Source organism: Bos grunniens, chromosome 20 (genome assembly GCF_055505025.1).
Source record: "Bos grunniens cultivar Pamir isolate PY7600 chromosome 20, Bosgru_T2T1.0, whole genome shotgun sequence".
Classification (NCBI taxonomy): Eukaryota; Metazoa; Chordata; class Mammalia; order Artiodactyla; family Bovidae; genus Bos; species Bos grunniens.
Window position 1 is genome coordinate 40,263,586 of NC_141184.1, and position 19,607 is coordinate 40,283,192.

A 19,607-nucleotide genomic window follows, 5' to 3' on the forward strand; every position below is an offset into this window, starting at 1 on the left:
GTCCAGGAAGATTCCACATGTCTCGGGACAGCTAAGCCCATGTGTCACAACTACTGAGCCCACATGCCTAGGACCTGTGCTCTGCATCAACAGAAGCCACCGCAATGAGAAGCCTAAGCACTGCAATGAAGAGTAGCCCCTGCTTGCCGCAGCTAGAGAAAGGCCATGCACAGCAACGAGGACCTAGCATAGCCAAAACTAAATAAATTAATTAAAACTATGTATTATACATCTACTATATACAAAGCACTGTTCTGGGCACTTCAAATACATAAGGGAACAAAAAAATGCATCTGTCTTCATGGAACTTACATTTGATAGTAGCACATGCTTGGTGTAAAACATTCAGTTCAGTTCAGTTCAGTTCAGTCGCTCAGTAGTGTCCAACTCTTTGTGACCCCATGAATCACAGCACGCCAGGCCTCCCTGTCCATCACCAACTCCCGGAGTTCACTCAGACTCACGTCCATCGAGTCAGTGATGCCATCCAGCCATCTCATCCTCTGTCGTCCCCTTCTCCTCCTGTGCCCAATCCCTCCCAGCATCAGAGTCTTTTCCAATGAGTCAACTCTTCCCATGAGGTGGCCAAAGTACTGGTGTTTCAGCTTCAGCATCATTCCTTCCAAAGAAACCCCAGGGCTGATCTCCTTCAGAATGGACTGGTTGGATCTCCTTGCAGCCCAAGGGACTCTCAAGAGTCTTCTCCAACACCACAGTTCAAAAATATCAATTCTTCAGCACTCAGCCTTCTTCACAGTCCAACTCTCACATCCATACATGACCAGAGGAAAAGCCATAGCCTTGACTAGACGGACCTTTGTTGGCAAAGTAATGTCTCTGCTTTTGAATATGCTGTTTAGGTTGGTCATAACTTTCCTTCCAAGGAGTAAGCATCTTTTAATTTCATGGCTGCAGTCACCATCTGCAGTGATTTTGGAGCCCAAAAAAATAAAGTCTGACACTGTTTCCCCATCTATTTCCCATGAAGTGATGGGACCAGATGCCATGATCTTCGTTTTGTGAATGTTGAGCTTTAAGCCAACTTTTTCACTCTCCACTTTCACTTTCATCAACAGGCTTTTTAGTTCCTCTTCACTTTCTGCCATAAGGGTGGTGTCATCTGCATATCTGAGGCTACTGATATTTCTCCTGGCAATCTTGATTCCAGCTTGTGTTTCTTCCAGCCCAGCGTTTCTCATGATGTACTCTGCATATAAGTTAAATAAACAGGGTGACAATATACAGCCTTGATGTACTCCTTTTCCTATTTGGAACCAGTCTGTTGTTCCATGTCCAGTTCTAACTGTTGCTTCCTGACCTGCATACAGATTTCTCAAGAGGCGGGTCAGGTGGTCTGGTATTCCCATCTCTTTCAGAATTTCCCACAGTTTATTGTGATCCACACAGTCAAAGGCTTTGGCATAGTCAATAAAGCAGAAATAGATGTTTTTCTGGAACTCTCTTGCTTTTTCCATGATCCAGAGGATGTTGGCAATTTGATCTCTGGTTCCTCTGCCTTTTCTAAAACCAGCTTGAACATCAGGAAGTTCACGGTTCACATATTGCTGAAGCCAGGCTTGGAGAATTTTGAGCATTACTTTACTAGCATGTGAGATGAGTGCAATTGTGCAGTAGTTTGAGCATTCTTTGGCATTGCCTTTCTTTGGGATTGGAATGAAAACTGACCTTTTCCAGTCTTGTGGCCACTGCTGAGTTTTCCAAATTTGCTGGCGTATTGAGTGTAGCATTTTCACAATATCATCTTTCAGGATTTGAAATAGCTCCACTGGAATTCCATCACCTCCACTAGCTTTGTTCGTAGTGATGCTTTCTAAGGCCCACTTGACTTCACATTCCAGGATGTCTGGTTCTAGGTCAGTGATCACACCATCGTGATTATCTGGGTCGTGAAGATCTTTTTTGTACAGTTCTTCTGTGTATTCTTGCCACCTCTTCTTGATATCTTCTGCTTCTGTTAGGTCCATACCATTTCTGTCCTTTATCGAGCCCATCTTTGCATGAAATGTCCCCTTGGTATCTCTAATTTTCTTGAAGAGATCTCTAGTCTTTCCCATTCTGTTGTTTTCCTCTATTTCTTTGCATTGATCGCTGAGGAAGGCTTTCTTATCTCTTCTTGCTATTCTTTGGAACTCTGCATTCAGATGCTTATTTCTTTCCTTTTCTCCTTTGCTTTTTGCTTCTCTTCTTTTCACAGCTATTTGTAATGCCTCCAGACAGCCATTTTGCTTTTTTGCATTTCTTTTCCATGGGGATGGTCTTGATCCCTGTCTCCTGTACAATGTCACGAACCTCATTCCATAGTTCATCAGGCACTCTGTCTCTCAGATCTAGGCCCTTAAATCTATTTCTCACTTCCACTGTATAATCATAAGGGATTTGATTTACATCATAGCTGAATGGTCTAGTGGTTTTCCCTACTTTCTTCAATTTAAGTCTGAATTTGGTAATAAGGAGTTCATGATCTGAGCCACAGTCAGCTCCTGGTCTTGTTTTTGTTGACTGTATAGAGCTTCTCCATCTTTGGCTGCAGAGAACATAATCAATCTGATTTTGGTGTTGACCATCTGGTGATGTCCATGTGTAGAGTCTTCTCTTGTGTTGTTGGAAGAGGGTGTTTGCTATGACCACTACATTTTCTTGGAAAAACTCTATTAGTCTTTGCCCTGCTTCATTCTGTATTCCAAGGCCAAATTTGCCTGTTACTCCAGGTGTTTCTTGACTTCCTACTTTTGCATTCCAGTCCCCTATAATGAAAAAGACATCTTTTTTGGGTGCTAGTTCTAAAAGGTCTTGTAGGTCTTCATAGAACCGTTCAACTTCAGCTTCTTCAGCGTTACTGGTTGGGGCATAGACTTGGATTACTGTGGTATTGAATGGTTTGCCTTGGAAACGAACAGAGATCATTCTGTCATTTTTGAGATTGCATCCAAGTACTGCATTTCGGACTCTTTTGTTGACCATGATGGCTACTCCATTTCTTCTGAGGGATTCCTGCCCGCAGTAGTAGATATAATGGTCATCTGAGTTAAATTCACCCATTCCAGTCCATTTTAGTTCGCTGATTCCTAGAATGTCTACATTCACTCTTGCCATCTCTTGTTTGACCATTTCCAATTTGCCTTGATTCATGGACCTGACATTCCAGGTTCCTAGGCAATATTGCTCTTTACAGCATCGGACCTTGCTTCTATCACCAGTCACATCCACAGCTAGGTATTGTTTTCGCTTTGGCTCCATCCCTTCATTCTTTCTGGAGTTATTTCTCCACTGATCTCCAGTAGCATATTGGGCCCCTACTGACCTGGGGAGTTCCTCTTTCAGTATCCTATCATTCTGTCTTTTCATACTGTTCATGGGGTTCTCAAGGCAAGAATACTGAAGTGGTTTGCCATTTCCTTCTCCAGTGGACCACATTCTGTCAGATCTCTCCACCATGACCCGCCCATCTTGGGTGTAAAACATTAGAAAATACTAAACCTTGTAAGGAAGAAAAGAAAAAGTGTCTATTACTTTAACAAAAGATAGTGAGTTTTTAACATTTTGATGCATTTTAAGTTCATTTTTTTGCCTTGCCTATTGTTGTTGTTCAGTCGCTGAGTCATGTCCGACTCTTTGCGACCCCATGAACTGCAGCACACCAGGCTTCTCCATCCTCCACTATCTCCCAGAGTTTGCTCAGATTCATGTCCTTTGAGCTGGTGATGCTATCTAACAATCTCATCCTCTGTCACTCCCTTCTCCTTTTGCATCCTGGCTTTCCCAGCATCCAGGTCTTTTCCAGTGAGTCAGCTCTTAGCATCAGGTGGCCAAAGTATTGGAGTTTCCACTTCAGCATCAGTCCTTCCAATGAATATCCAGGGTTGATTTCCTGTAGGATTGACCAGTTTGATCTCCTTGCTGTCCAAGGGACTCTCAAGAGTCTTCTCCAGCACCACAGTTCAAAAGCATCAATTCGACAGCACTCAGCCTTTTCTATGGTCCTACTGTCATATCTGTAAATGACTACTGGAAAAATCATAATTTTGACTATAGGGACATATGTTGGCAAAGTGATGTCTCTGCTTTTTAATACGCTGTCTATGTTTGTCATAGCTTTCCTTCCAAGGAGCAAGCGTCTTTTAATTTCATGGCTGCAGTCACCCTCTGCAGGGATTTTGGAGCCCCAGAAAATAAAATCTGTCACTGCTTCCACTTTCCCCCCTTCTATTTGCATGAAATGATAGGATCAGATGCCACGATCTTAGTTTTTTGAATGTTGAATTTCAAGCCAGTTTTTTCACTTTCCTTTTTCACCCTCAAGAGGCTCTTTAGCCCCTCTTCACTTTCTGCCATTAGAGTGGTATCATCTGCATATCTGAGGTTGTTGATATTTCTCCCTCCATTCTTGATTTCAACTTATGAGTCATTCAGCCCAGCATTTCGCAGCTTTCCTGGTGGTTCAGATGATAAAGAATCTGCCTGCAATGCAGGAGATCTGAGTTCAATCCCTGGGTTGGGAACATCCGCTGGAGAAGAGAATGGCTACCCACTCTAGTATTCTTGCCTGAAAAATCACGGACAGAGGAACCTGGTCGGTTACAGTCCATGGTGTCACAAAGAGTTGGACACAACTAAGGGACAAACACTTTTACTTTCACTCTGCATATAAACTAAACAGAATGACAATATACAGCCTCGACGGACTCCTTTCCCAATTTTGAACCAGTCAGTAGCTCCGTGTAAGGAACTGCTTCTTTTTGCCCCACATACAGGTTTTGCAAGAGACAGGTAAGGTAGTCTGTTATTTCCACAGTTTGTTGTGATCTACAGTCAAAGGCTTTAGCCTAGTTAATGAAGCAGAAGTCCATGTTTTTCTGTAATTCCCTTGCTTTCTTTATGATCCAGCGAATGTTTGATCTCTGATCCTCTGTCTTTTCTAAACCCAGCTTGTACATCTGGAAGTTCTCCATTCACATACTACTGAAGCCTAGCATCAAGTATTTTGAGCATTTCCTTACTAGCATGTGAAATGAGCGCAATTGTACAATAGCTTGAACATTCTTTGGCATTGCCCTTCTTTGGGACTGAAAGCCGCTTCCCCATGACAAGGCTGTGATCCATGAAGGGGATGCCTACATTCACACATATATATAGTTTTAAAATTTGGGATTTTATTGTACCCTTGACTTACATAATATTATATCCTTTGTAATACATAATACAAATATCCTTTGTAAAAGGATATGAAACTGTCAATGCCTCTTCATAAAAGTTGCCAAATGGCTTTCTGGGAGTTTTGTTAATCAATGATCTGAGTTGTTAGGGGCTTAATATAAACAGAACTTGGTAATACATTGATTAGATGTATGTGTGTATGAAAGAGAGAGAAAAGTGGGAGAGAAAAGAAAAAGGGATGCTTCTCAGATTTATGACTTGTTCTACTAATGGGCAGATGTGGAGATCAATAAACAAGAATAGAATTCAGTAAAAGGAATAAATTTCATATGCAAAAAACATGGTTTTGAGGTACCCCTTGGGCATCCCAACAGAACCACCAGCCTAGAACTGAACATTAATGTCTGAGCTGGAGATTTGGGTCTGGATTTTATATTAAGCAAGATGAAGAGTGAGATCACCTAGCTAGAGTGTGTAGAATAAGAGGAAGATAAAAGCTGAGTTTCAGCGAATTTGCACTGTCCCAGAGACTTGGCCTTGGACTCTCCAGTCTGGGGGAGCCTGGGATGGGTGGGATATTTCTAGGGCAATCTAGAGTTTCCATCTACTCTGACATTCACTTAAGATGGCTCTGGAGTTCCCTGATTGAGTTATCCATTGGGTTTATCCCTAATCAATTGGCTTATGGGGTCAAAATTGAGGTATAGATTTTGTTTATTTCCTCCATTTTCCCTCTACATGCTCATACATTCTTTGAATTTAGCTTAGATTTTTTCCAGTTAAGATTTTTTAATCATGGTAGGAAAGTATAAGGGAAAATTATGCACTGCAAATCTAGAAATGTTATTGCATTATTGCAAAATTATGCGTAAAATGGAATTTTGGGAGTCCTAACAGTGGAATGTGAAATTCATATTTTGGTACCCAAACTTTTAGAAGTCAAAATGAGTCAGTTTAAAGAAAGAGTTAAGTTTAAAAACAAATTTAATTATTTTTTATGGCTAACATTCCATTGTATATATGTGCCACATCTTCTTTAACCATTCTTCCTTTGATGGGCATTTAGGTTGCTTCCATGTCCTGGCTATTGTAAATAGTGCTGCAATGAACATTGGGGTGCATGTATCTTTTTGAATTATGATTTTTCTCTAGATATATGCCCAGGAGTGGAATTGCTGGATCATGTGGTAGCTCTGTTTTTCTTTTTTTAAAAAATTAATTTATTTGTTTTAATTGGAGGCTAATTACTTTACAATATTGTAGTGGTTTTTGCCATACATTGACATGAATCAGCCATGGGTGTACACGTGTCCCCATCCTGAATCCCTTCCCGCCTCCCTCCCCATCCCATCCCTCAGGGTTGTCCCAGTGCACTGGCTTTGAGTGCCCTGTTTCATGCATTGAACTTGGACTGGCAATCTATTTCACATATGGTAATATACATGTTTCAATGTTATTCTCTCAAATCATCCCCCACAGAGTCCAAAAGTCTGTTCTTTATATCTGTGACTCTTTTGCTGTCTTGCATATAGGGTCATTGTTACCATCTTTCTAAATTCCATATATATGTGTTAATATACTGTACTGGTGTTTTTCTTTCTCACTTACTTCACTCTGTATAATAGGCTCCAGTTTCACCCACCTCTTTAGAACTGGTTCAAATGCATTCTATTTAATAGCTGAGTAATATTCCATCATGTATCTATTTGCTTTTTAAAGAACTTCCACACTGTTCTCCATAGTGGCTTCATAGGGAATTTACATTCCTCCATAGGGAATTTACACTCTCATCAACAGTGTAGGAAAGTATTCTATTCTACACACACTTCCCACCATTTATTGTTTATAGATTTTTTGATGATGGCCATTTTGACCAATGTGAGGTAATAAATCATTGTAGTTTTTAAAACTCTTTATTGAACTTGTTATAATATTTTTTGCTTTATATATATATATATATATATATATATATATTTTTTTTTTTTTTTTTTTTTTTTGGACCTTGAAGCATAGGGATCCTAGCTCCCCAGCCAGGGATTGAACCCATACCCCCTGCATTGTAAGGCAAACTGTTATCCACTGGACCACACGAATCCAGTGTGGTCAATCCCCTTCACTGTAGTTTTGATTTGCATGCTGCGATTCATGGGGTCCCAAAGAGTCGGACACAACTGAGCGACTGAACTGAACTGAATGATTAGTAATGTTGAGCATCTTTTCATGTGATTGTTTGCTATTTATATGTCTTCTTTGGAGAAATGTCTACTTAGATCTTGGGCCTATTTTTTTTATTGGATTTTTTTTTTGAGCTATTTAAGCTGTATATTTTTGGAGATTAATCCTTTATTGTTTGCTTCTTTTGCAAATATTTTATCCTATTCTGAGGGTTCTCTTTTTGTTTTGTTTATGGTTTCCTTTGCTGTGCAAAATCTTTTAAGTTTAAGTTGGTTCTGTATTTTTTTTCATTACTCTAAGAGGTGGATTGAAAAATGTCTTGCTGTGATTTACGTTAAAGACAGTTTTACCTATGTTTTCTTCTAAGAGTTTCATAGAATCCAGCCTTACATTTAGGTCTATAATCCATTTTGAGTTTATTTTTGTGTGTGGTGTTAGGGAGTGTTCTAACTTTATTCATTTATGCAGCTGTCCAATTTTCCCAGCGCTACTTATTTAACAGACTACCTTTTCTCCATTGTATATTCTTGCCTCCTTTGTCATAGATTAGGTGACCATAGGTGCATGGGTTTATCTCTGGTCTCTATCCTGTTTCATTGATCTACATTTCTGTGTGTGTGTGTGTGCCAGTACTATACTGTTTTGATTACTGTAACTTCTTAGTTTAGTCTGAAGTCAGGGAGCCTGATTCCTCCAGATCCATTTTTCTTTCTCAAGATTAGTTTGCCTATTCATGGTCTTTCACATTTCCATACACGTTGCTGCTGCTGCTAAATCGCTTCAGTCGTGTCTGACTCTGTGTGACCCCATAGACAGCAGCCCACCAGGCTCCCCCGTCCCTGGGATTCTCCAGGCAAGAACACTGGAGTGGGTTGCCATTTCCTTCTCCAATGCATGAAAGTGAAAAGTGAAAGTGAAGTTGCTCAGTCGTGTCTGACTCTAGCGACCTCATGGACTGCAGCCTACCAGGCTCCTCTGTCCATGGGATTTTCCAGGCAAGAGTACTGGAGTGGGGTGCCATTGCCTTCTCTGTCCATACACGTTACTCAGACATAAAAAAAGAACAAAATAATGCTATTTGCAGCAACATGGATGCACCTAGCAATTGTCATACCAAGTGAAGTCAGACAGAGAAAGAGAAATATAACATGATATTGCTTATATGTGGACTCTTGAAAAAGGTACAAATGAACTTATCTACAAAACAGAAATAGAGTTGCAGATATAGAAAACAAACTTACGGTTACCAGGGAGTGAGTGGGGAGCAACAAAGTGGGGGGGTGGGGTTGACATGCACACACTACTCTATATGAAATGGCTACCCCAGTGGCTCGATGGCAAAGAATCCACCTGCAATTCAGCAGCCACAGGAGATGCAGGTTCGGTCCCTGGGTTGGAAAGATTCCCTGGAGGAGGGCATGGCAACGCACTCTGAAGAATCCTACAGACAGAGGATCCTGGCAGGCTAGAGTCTATAGGTTCACAAAGAGTGCTAGGCTCCTGGTATGATGATGAATATGACCAAGGCCAATGCAAGAGCTGGAGTCAGAGGAAGCAGGAGGTCCATCCGAATTGAGACTTCATATACTTGAAAGGCCTCAGAGACAGAGCTACAGTGACAAGAATGCAAGATGGTGATTTTACAACTTTAACTTTTTGTCCCTGTTTGGCACTATCAATTATCTTCTTTCTCCTGCCATTTTGGGCGGAAAGCATAACTATATTATATTATACTTTAACTTACAAAAATCAGAAATTTGTTAAATCAACACTTTAAAATAGGCTACCATTTTTGGAAACCTGTTTCAGGATTTCTTGATGCTTTAATATGCCAGAAACCTCCAAAAATGAGAGAGGCTGTGCCCTGTTGATACCTGAGAGCCCACAGAGAAGACATAGTCTCAATCCTCAAAAAACTTCCAACCTAAGGGGAGACAGAGACACATTAACAGGCTATTTCAGTATTAGGTGAACCTGAAGCTTTCTTAAGCACAGCGTGTGCATCTTTCAAAAAAAAAAAAAATAACAAACCAGTGGCCACAACAACAATGGTTTGGTCAGTAACAGATACTAAATGAAATACTTTAGTTCTCAGGGGAAAAATGCTAAAATTTTTCACTCCATTTACTGTTCAGTTTTCAATTAATTCCCATGTCCCATTCTGCTACTCCTATCATTTTATTTCAATAAAAGTTCAAAATGTATTGAAAAAGTTACTTTACCACTTTTCTTCTAGTTGATGTCATCTTATGAAGTGCAATTATCAGTCATGAGTGTTTTGGGGAAAGACAAATTATTTGGGTGGAAGTACCTCCAAATTAAGAGTCTCTATGACCATCCCAGGTCTCCTCCCTACTACAGGTTATAAACAGACTGGTCACACAACACAATCCTCAATGTCTTTCTTTATACCCACTATAATGTTATATATATGTATATGTATATTTTTTGACTGACATCAACTGCTGGACTCTGTTTGACTGATCCTCAGAGGGAAAAAACCAAAATAGGTGTTTAAAAGATTCAGAAGAAATCAGTGAACATATAAGAAAGTGCTGTCTTTATCAATAAAATTAAGCTCTGGGCTCTAAAGCTTACAAAAGGAAGTACCACATGGTGGCGACTGAGGGAGTCTCACAGTAAACCCATGTGCCCTTACTCTAACTCAGAGATTTTCACTTAGACCTAAAAAAAACCTCTCATTTATCACAATCACTATCAGGGTAGCCTGGACATAGGCATTACTTCCCCTTTAATACTGTCTGGCTCAAGGAAGGACAAAATATTACCAGCATAGAGTGTTATGGAATATTTAAAGAAGTCTTTGGTGATAACTTCCTGATGTTCAAGCTGGTTTTAGAAAAGGCAGAGGAACCAGAGATCACAATGCCAACATCCGCTGGATCATGCAAAAAGCAAGAGAGTTCCAGAAAAACATCTATTTCTGCTTTATTGACTATGCCAAAGCCTTTGACTATGTGGATCACAATAAACTGTGGAAAATTCTGAAAGAGATGGGAATACCAGACCACCTGATCTGCCTCTTGAGAAATTTGTATGCAGGTCAGGAGGCAACAGTTAGAACTGGACATGGAACAGACTGGTTCCAAATAGGAAAAGGAGTACATCAAGGCTGTATATTGTCACTCTGCTTATTTAACTTCTATGCAAAGTACATCATGAGAAACGCTGGACTGGAAGAAACACAAGCTGGAATCAAGGTTGCCGGGAGAAATATCAATAACCTCAGATATGCAGATGACACCACCCTTATGGCAGAAAGTGAAGAGGAATTAAAAAGCCTCTTGATGAAAGTGAAAGAGGAGAGTGAAAAAGTTGGCTTAAAGCTCAACATTCAGAAAACAAAGATCATGGCATCTGGTCCCATCACTTCATGGATGTGGACCAGATGGAAACAGTGGAAACAGTGTCAGACTTTATTTTGGGGGGCTCCAAAATCATTGCAGATGGTGATTGCAGCCATGAAATTAAAAGATGCTTACTCCTTGGAAGGAAAGTTATGACCAACCTAGATAGCATATTCAAAAGCAGAGACATTACTTTGCCAACAAAGGTCCGTCTAGTCAAGGCTATGGCTTTTCCTGTGGTCATGTATGGATGTGAGAGTTGGACTGTGAAGAAAGCTGAGTGCTGAAGTATTGATGCTTTTGAACTGTAGTGTTGGAGAAGACTCTTGAGAGTCCCTTGGACTGCAAGGAGATCCAACCAGTCCATTCTGAAGGAGATCAGCCCTGGGATTTCTTTGGAAGGAATGATGCTAAAGCTGAAACTCCAGTACTTTGGCTACCACATGTGAAGAGTTGACTCATTGGAAAAGACTCTGATGCTGGGAGGGATTGGGGGCAAGAGGAGAAGGGGATGACAGAGGATGAGATGGCTGGATGGCATCACTGACTCGATGGACGTGAGTCTCGGTGAACTCTGGGAGTTGGTGATGGACAGGGAGGCCTGGAGTGCTGCGATTCATGGGGTCGAAAAGAGTCGGACACGACTGAGCGACTGATCTGATCTGATCTGATACGTGGTTGGTGAAACATTCCAGAAATGAGCAATGAGAACAAATCCACATACTAACAAAGAAGAGGATTTGATGTGAGTTAAGATCTTAATTCATGGAATCTCATGGACGGAGGAGCCTGGTGGGCTACAGTCCACAGGGTGGCCAAGAGTCAGACAGGACTGAGGACTTCACTTCACTTCTTCAAGAACCTATGTTGTGCGTAGTCACTCAGTCGTTTCTGACTCTTTGTGACCCCATGGACTGTAGCCCGCCTGGCTCCTCTGTCCATGGGATTCTCTAGGCAAGAATACCAGTGGGTTGTTATGCCCTCCTCCAGGGAATCTTCTCAACTCAGGGATCAAACCTAGGTCTCCTGCATTACAGGCGGATTCTTTACAGTCTGAACCACCACAGAAGCCCCAAAATTTACCACAGATACATAATCAGACTGTAGCCCACCAGGCTTCTCTGTCCATGGAATTCTCCAGGCAAGAATACTGCAGTGGGCAGCCAGTCCCTTTTCCAGGAGATCTTACTGCCCCGGGATTGAACCAGGGTCTCCCACATTACAACCAGGTTCCTTACCATCTGAGCCACCAGAAGAACCTATCCCCTAGAAAAAAGAGAACAGGGAGTAGATTATTCCTCAAAGGGCAAGAAGTCAAAGTTTGAATCATCTCTAACACTGGAAATGCTTATCCCAGTTACCAATGTCCCTAGCTGCCTGCCAAATGCAAAAGTAAATCACTTCATGGAGGAAGATAAAGTCATTGTATGCCTCAAATTATTTATAAAAATTTTCACACATAATATCAGCATTCAAGAAAAAATAATTAAGAAATAAGGAAATAAAACAACATGATAAAAAAATCAAGAGAAGCAACAAAGAAATAGAGTTTCCAGACAATGAGATATAGACTGTAAAGTAACCACTCTTAATGTGTACAAGAAAACTAAAGACAAGAGTGAGAAACTTAGAGAATTTGAAATGGTAACAAAAAGGTAAAAATAACTAAAAATAAATAACAACCAAATTAAGAACTCAATAAATTAAAAGATTAGACACACTTGAGCAGACAATCAGTGAGCTGCAAGATCAGAAGAAAATGTCCATGTGAAAGCAAGGAGAAAAGGCAAGAGATGGAAAATACAGAAGAGGTTAAAAAAAGAAAAAAGAAAAAAACATCGAGAATGCAAATAGAAAGTCTAATATATATGTATTTGGAAACTCAAAAGGAGCCAGCAAATAGAACAGAAGGAATATGAAAAATATTATGCCACATCCCTCTGACATTCTGATGCCTGATGAGAAATCTATGGTCATCTGAATTGTTTTTCCCTTAAGGCAATGGCACCCCACTCCAGTACTCTTGCTTGGAAAATCCCATGGACGGAGGAGCCTGTTAGGCTGCAATCCAAGGGGTCGCTAAGAGTCGGACACGACTGAGCGACTTCACTTTCACTTTTCACTTTCATGCATTGGAGACGGAAATGGCAGCCCACTCCAGTGTTCTTGCCTGGAGAATCCCAGGGATGGGGGAACCTGGTGGGCTGCCGTCTATGGGGTCACACAGAGTCGGACACGACTGAAGTGACTTAGCATAGCATATAAGTTTTTACTTCTTTTCTGGCTGCTTTTAAGAATTTGTCTTTAGGCTTCATAAGTTTAATTATGATGTATCTTGATTTTGATTTCTTTTGACTTACCTGATTGGAGTTTGCTCATCATCTTGAATCCGTATGTTTACACCTCTTATCCAGTTTGAGAAGTTTTCAGCCATTAGTTCTTCAAGTATTGATACTTTTTTAGCCTCACTCTTTCTTCTTTCCTTTTGGGTCTCTGCTGACATGAATGTTAAATCTTTTGCTGTAGTCCCCATAGATTGCTAAAGCTCTGTTCTCTCTTTCTTCTTTTTAACTTTTCTTCTTCTCTCTGTTCTTCAAATTGGGTTATTTTTTGATTCTTCCATCTTCCAATTCACTGATTCTTTCCTCTATACTCTTAGTTCTGCTGAACCCATCCATAGAGCTTTCTATTTCAGTTACTGAATTTTCAGTTCTCAAATTTCCATTTGGTTCTTCTTTATATCTTCTATTACTTTGCCGAGGCTTTGTCATTTTCTTCATTTATTTCACCCATGTTCATAATTGCTTCTTGAAACATTTTCATCATGGATAAAATGGTCTACTCATTCTTACATCTCTGTCATTTTTTTGTTGGCACCTATTGATTGAAAATAGTTTGAAATCTATTGGTTCTTGCTTAGTAGAATAAGTGATTTTTTCCCCCTTAGGATGAATAACTTTCTAAATTGAAACTTGGATATTTTACAAGTTATAAGACTCTGCATTTTATTTAAACCTTCTGTTTTGACTGTTTGTTTGTTTGTTTGTTTAATGACACAGCTCCTGCAAAGGAAAAGGGCACCTTATTACTGCTCAATGGAGGTAGAAGTCCAGGTTCCTCACTTGGCCTCCACAACACCCAAGGAGGAGGTTGATCCTTGTCATTACTGGGCAGGAACGGATGTTCTGGCTCCCTCCATGGTCTTTACTGACAAGGCCATGGGGGTGGCCTCTTACTGCTGAATAATGGTGAGAGTCCTGATGCCCCACAAGGTCTCCTGTAACATCACCCCAGGGAAAGAGCTAGGGGGACTTTGTTACTTCTGGGTGTGAATAAAAATCTGGGCTCCTGTTTGGCCTTCTCTGACACCACCACATCAGAGAAGAGGAATAGGGGTTCCTCATTATGGCCCTGAGACTGCAAACGTTTAGGCTCCTCACTCAGCTTTGCTGCTGTGGGTAGGGATGGGACCATATTCTTTCCTGTGATGTTTTGGCTTCAATAGAGCAGTTTTGTTTGTTTTTCCCTTAAAGTTTTATGTCTTGTGAAGCTGCCCCTTTCTTGGTGCTTCAACTAGGGACAGCAGGGTTTTGTTTAGCAGGCTTTTTTTCCCTTAGGCTCACTGGCACCTCTGATTTGCTGGGTTCTTTGCCTACAAATCTGGGATGTAGAGGCCAAAAGAAAATTCCAGAAACTTAGCAGTGTGTTGTTTCTCAGATTCTGAGATCCCAACTCAGCCTTCTTTTTCTGTTTTTCTTTCAGAGTCTTGGTATGTTTGTTTTTTACATAAGGTATAGGGTTTGTTTTGTTGTTGTTGTGCTTAATGAGAGAAATAGTGAAAGGCACATCTACTCTCTGGCAGTGGAAGTCTTTCATTCATTATGCTTTCTAAAAACAATGTGTAAGAATACTATTTGCCTTGATTTCTGAGTTTTGATCCCCTCTTAAATTTGGAAATTTAGGCAATCACCTCCTTCACTTCACCCTACTTCCAGTCCTGTTTGGAAGTCATCATAGAGGCTGGAATAATTGAGAAAAACATTAATCCAAAATAATGTAAGAAATGAGACAGAAGTAACACAGAAAAGTAAGACAAATAGAAAACAAATGTTACCATGATAGATTTAATTCCAAATATATTGAAATGACTAAGTAATACACAGGGGTACTCCAACATTAAGAAGTTAAGGAAAAGAGGAAGATCCACAGTGAGACCAGGGAGGGTTCAGTAAGTTCCTTGTTTGCAAGAAAAATTTAAAAATGAGAGCAGCAACACTTGGATCCTAAAGGACCCTTTGACAACATAAACATTTGGGAGTTTCTCCAACTTCCAGGAGAATAGTAACCACTTCCACATCTGCATGCTAATACATTTCATATTGTTGTTATTCCAAGACAGGACCAGAGTTAAACTTGAACACTCAAGATTTAGCAGCCACTTGGGACAATAATGCTGAAAAGAAATTTCTAGACCTGGTGTGTCATCCCCTGCTTAGCCTGCTATCTTCTGGGATTTTTGCCACCTGAGGCTGTTCTGTCTTCTTTCTCAGCTCCACAGGAATGACTGAGTACGCTCCTAGTTCAAAGTTTCCAAGCCAACATTAGAGTTTACTGCAAGAATCAAGGCCATCATCTACAAGCTGAGAAGCAACTAAGTAACTGTTCTCAAGTACATATTATCATTCTGGTTCCAACACATTGCCTGAAGGAAGAAAAGGAGGAAATAACTCTAGGTATCTGTAGCATATGTAAAGTATTAAAGGCCCCTCTGAAAAGTCTGGACTTGTCAGGATCCCTTTTTCAGCTTGCTGTATCTGTGGGCTCATTGGGGATATCCCAGAGTTTTAGTTCATTTCGGTAACCATAAAACAATTTCTCTTTTTTTGGCCGCACCATGCAACTTGTGGGATCTTAGTTCCCAGATCAGATATTGAACCCCAGGGCCAAGCAATGAAAGTGCCAAGACCTAATCACAGGATCACCTGGGAATTTCCAAAGATTTCATTTTTTGACCCATAAGTAGTTTTAAAAAATTTTAGCAGCTTGCAAATAGAATACAAACTTTATATTGGGGCATAATAATGAAGATCATGTAATTAAAGGTTGCTGTGTACAGGTACTAAAGTTAATATAAGTGCTTCCCATGTATTTTCTCATTTGCTTTTCACAACAACACTATTCTAAAGGTGAGGAAATGGAATATTGATGAAGTTAAACAATTTGCCCAAAGTCACCCTGGTTTGATCCCTGGTTGGAAAGACCCCCTGGAGAAGGGAAAGGCTACCCACTCCAGTATTCTGGCCTGGAGAATTCCATGGACTGTATAATCTGTGGGGTCGCAAAGAGTCGGGCATGACTGAGCGACTTTCACCCCACTATTAAGTTGAACTAAGACTTCAGCCCAGGCTATCTTCAAACCAAAGTCTTAAACACAAGACTATCTCCTTCCCAATGTTGCCTTGAAACAGACACAGGGATATGGTAGCCAGAACTACCTTGATTTTGCCAACTCTCCTTAAGTTTGAACAATCCATTTTCACTCCAGAGAACACCTGATAATTACTAACTGACACAAAGCCTGCACCACAGAGAACTGTGTTTTAACACTAACTTCATTCTTAGGTCTTCAATCTTATTATCCTTGTAGGTACCTGATTACTAAACACTTCTGGAAGAAATCTCCACGTCTGAGAAACTGCTATCATATAAATTCAAGGTCACGAACTTCTACCAGATCCCACTGATGCTACTGTGATATTATGTCCTAGATCCATTTCGAATCTTTCCATTCTGTTCTGTAGTAGGCAGCTTCTAAGATTGCTACCAATGATTTTGCCTCCTAGGACAGGCATACCTCATTTTATTGCATTTCCGATAATTAAAAAATAATAATAAGCTTAAGATTTGTGATATGTCAGATGATGATTGGTATTTTTAAAGCAACAAAGTTATTTTTAATTAAGGTGCCTGTGTGCTAAGTCGCTTCAGTCATGTCCACCTCTTTGAGACTCCATGGACTGTAGCCCACCAGGCTCCTCTGTCCATGGGATTCTCCAGGCAAGAATACTGGAGTGGATTGCCATGCCCTCCTCCAGGGGAATCTTCCCGACCTAGGGATCGAACCTGCGTTTCCTGGGGCTCCTGCATCTCAGGGGGGTTTTTCATATATTTTGTCATCTTCCTCTCAGCTGGATTCTTCTCTGTCAGCATTTACGTTAAGATTCTCTCATCCCAAAACACAAAAACTAAAACTGGCTTGACATATCACCCTCTGCAAATAGTCCTTTCTTTCCTCTCTCATTTTTTAATGACAGTTTGATCATTGCCAACTCAATTTATTTTCCTAACTATTCCTTAACCTGCTTATTTATTCCTGTACTCCCCTACCCACCATGAAACGTTCCTAATCTTTACTTAGCTTAAGCACTTTGCAGCATTTGGCACTGCTGATCATACCATCTCTTTGAAACACTGACCTCCTTGATGTCATACTCCTCTGCTTTTCCTTTCTCCAGCTGCCATACTGTCTTTTCAGGTTTTTTCTTTACTGCTAAGCCTATAAACATTGATACTTCTTAGGTATAAAGTCCTTCACCCATGTCCATTCTGACCCTGTAGGCCAAAAGTCCAAATTCAAATGCTTTAAGAAAAAGGCAGGTAAAAAGGAATGACATTCACTGGGTCTAAGACTCTCAAAAGTGGTGGGGGCTGTGGTGAACTGGATAGTCCAAATTCCATGGAGAGATGGCAATCTCTGTTTGGCTTAATCTAGTTGTTTTATAGGAAAGCAGCCATATAGATTGGAATTTCTAAAATGCCTATTTCTAGGTGCAATTTCTTCATCTTAAAAACTCTGTAAATAATAATGATGGTAATAATATTAAAACACCAGGAGTTCAAGTTAATCTACAAACCACTCCACTAGTCCATCATCCCCACAGATTGCCCTAAAACTATCTTATCATTTCCCATGGCTTCAATAGCCATTTTATGCTAAAATTTTCCAGATCTCTAAGGTTAGCTCTCTCCTCCAAGCTCTATACAGATCCAAATGTAAAATGCCTTCCTTGTCTTTTTTTTTTTTGCCTCACCAAGTGGCTCAATTCCCCCACCAGGGATCAGACCCACAGCCCCTTCAGTGAAGAGTGGAGTCCTAACCAATGGAGTGAGCGAGTGGAAGTCACTCAGTTGCAATCAACTTTGCAACCTCATGGACTGTAGCCCCATCAGGCTCCTCTGTCCACGGAATCCTCCAGGCAAGAATACTGGAGTGGGTTGCCATTTCCCCTTCCAGGGTATCTTCCCGACCCAGGGATCAAACCCAGATCTCTTATGTCTCCAGCACTGGCAGTCAGGTTATCACTAGGGCAAGCCCCTAACCACTGCACCACCAGGCAATTCCCTCTGTCAAATTTCTAATCTCATTTGCCACCATGGTTTCATCTAGATTACTAACAATCTCCCAACTAATCTCTACTTCTATTTCATCTCATTTATTCTCCACAGAATTCTCTTTACAAAGTAAAATTTACGATGTCACTATCTCGCTCAATCTTCAAGACTTCCCTTTGCCATCATGAGAAACTCTATGCCTTTAACACTGTTTACAAGGCCCTTGTGGGTCTGCCCAGCAACATTCCTTCAGTTCCAGAGAGCTTTAGTCTCTCCCATACCTCAGCATGTTATTGACTAAGAACACTCAGACTTCATATATATCACTAGTTTTCCTTGACCTCCAGATTATCTTGTTCTGTCTCATAACACTCAGCAGTCAGCACCAGGAAATTCACTGTTCAGTAATGTCTATTTACTCTATCACACTCAGATCAGGAAGGCAGAAACCACATTTGCCTTGTTCACCACTGGAATTCCTAGTCCCTTAAATAGTGCCTAGGCTTCCCTGGTGGCTCTAAACTCCGGTTCATTCCCTGGGTTGGGAAGATCCCCTGGAAAAGGAAATGGCAACCCACTCCAGTATTCTTGCCTGGAGAGAAATCCATGGAGCAGAGGAACCTGGTGGGCTACAGCCCGTGGGGTCACAAAGAGTTGGACATGACTGAGTGACCAACACTAAAGAGTGCCTAAGACAATGTCGGCTCTTAATAAATATCTGCTGAAATAATCATTACATTTACCCTTGAAAGTGTTAGTCGCTCAGCCGTGTCTGACTCTTTGTGACCCCATGGACTGTAGCCCACCAGGCTCCTCTGTCAATGGGATTCTCCAGGCAAGAATACTGGAGTGGGTTGTCATTTTCTTCTCCAGGGGATCTTCCCAACCCCGGGATCTAATTTGTGTTTCCTGCATTGGCAGGAGGGTCCTTTACCGTCTGAGCCATCAGGGAAGCCCAGATCCCTGGTAGGTCAGCTGGTAAAGAATCCCTCTGCAGTATAGCAGACCCCGGTTCGAATCCTGGATCAGGAAGATCCCCTGGAGAAGGGATAGGCTACCCACTCCAGTATTCTTGGGCTTCCCTGGTGGCTCAGCTGGTAAAGAATCCGCCTGCAATATGGGTGACCTGGGTTAGATGCCTGGTTGGGAAGATCCCCTGGAGAAGGGAACGGCTACCCACTCTTCTGGCCTGGAGAATTCCATGGACTACAGTCCATGGAGTTCCGAAGAGTGGGACACGACTGAGCGACATTTACCCCTGCAGACAGCTATTTAAACCCTTCCCTAATCCTTAATCCTAATCTCTCTTTTGAGAGAAAAGAATGAGTAAATTTGGACTATCTCATTCTCAAAATGTCATTCCCCGCCTCCCCCCCCCCCCCCAGGAATGAATGAATGATCCAGTCACGTGGGGCTTACTATGGGTCACTGGCCTCTTTAAGCGTGGGACCTGGGGAATGGAGAGCTGCAGTTAACAACACCACGTGTAATAACCCG

The 19,607-nt window shown here is 41.1% G+C and overlaps 1 pseudogene across 1 annotated transcript in view; it reads right to left on the minus strand.

Annotated features, from left to right (window-relative positions):
- The window catches only part of LOC147350296 (arrestin domain-containing protein 4 pseudogene), a 36,150-nt pseudogene that overhangs the window by 15,641 nt on the left and 902 nt on the right, over positions 1-19,607 (minus strand). The window lies entirely within an intron of this gene.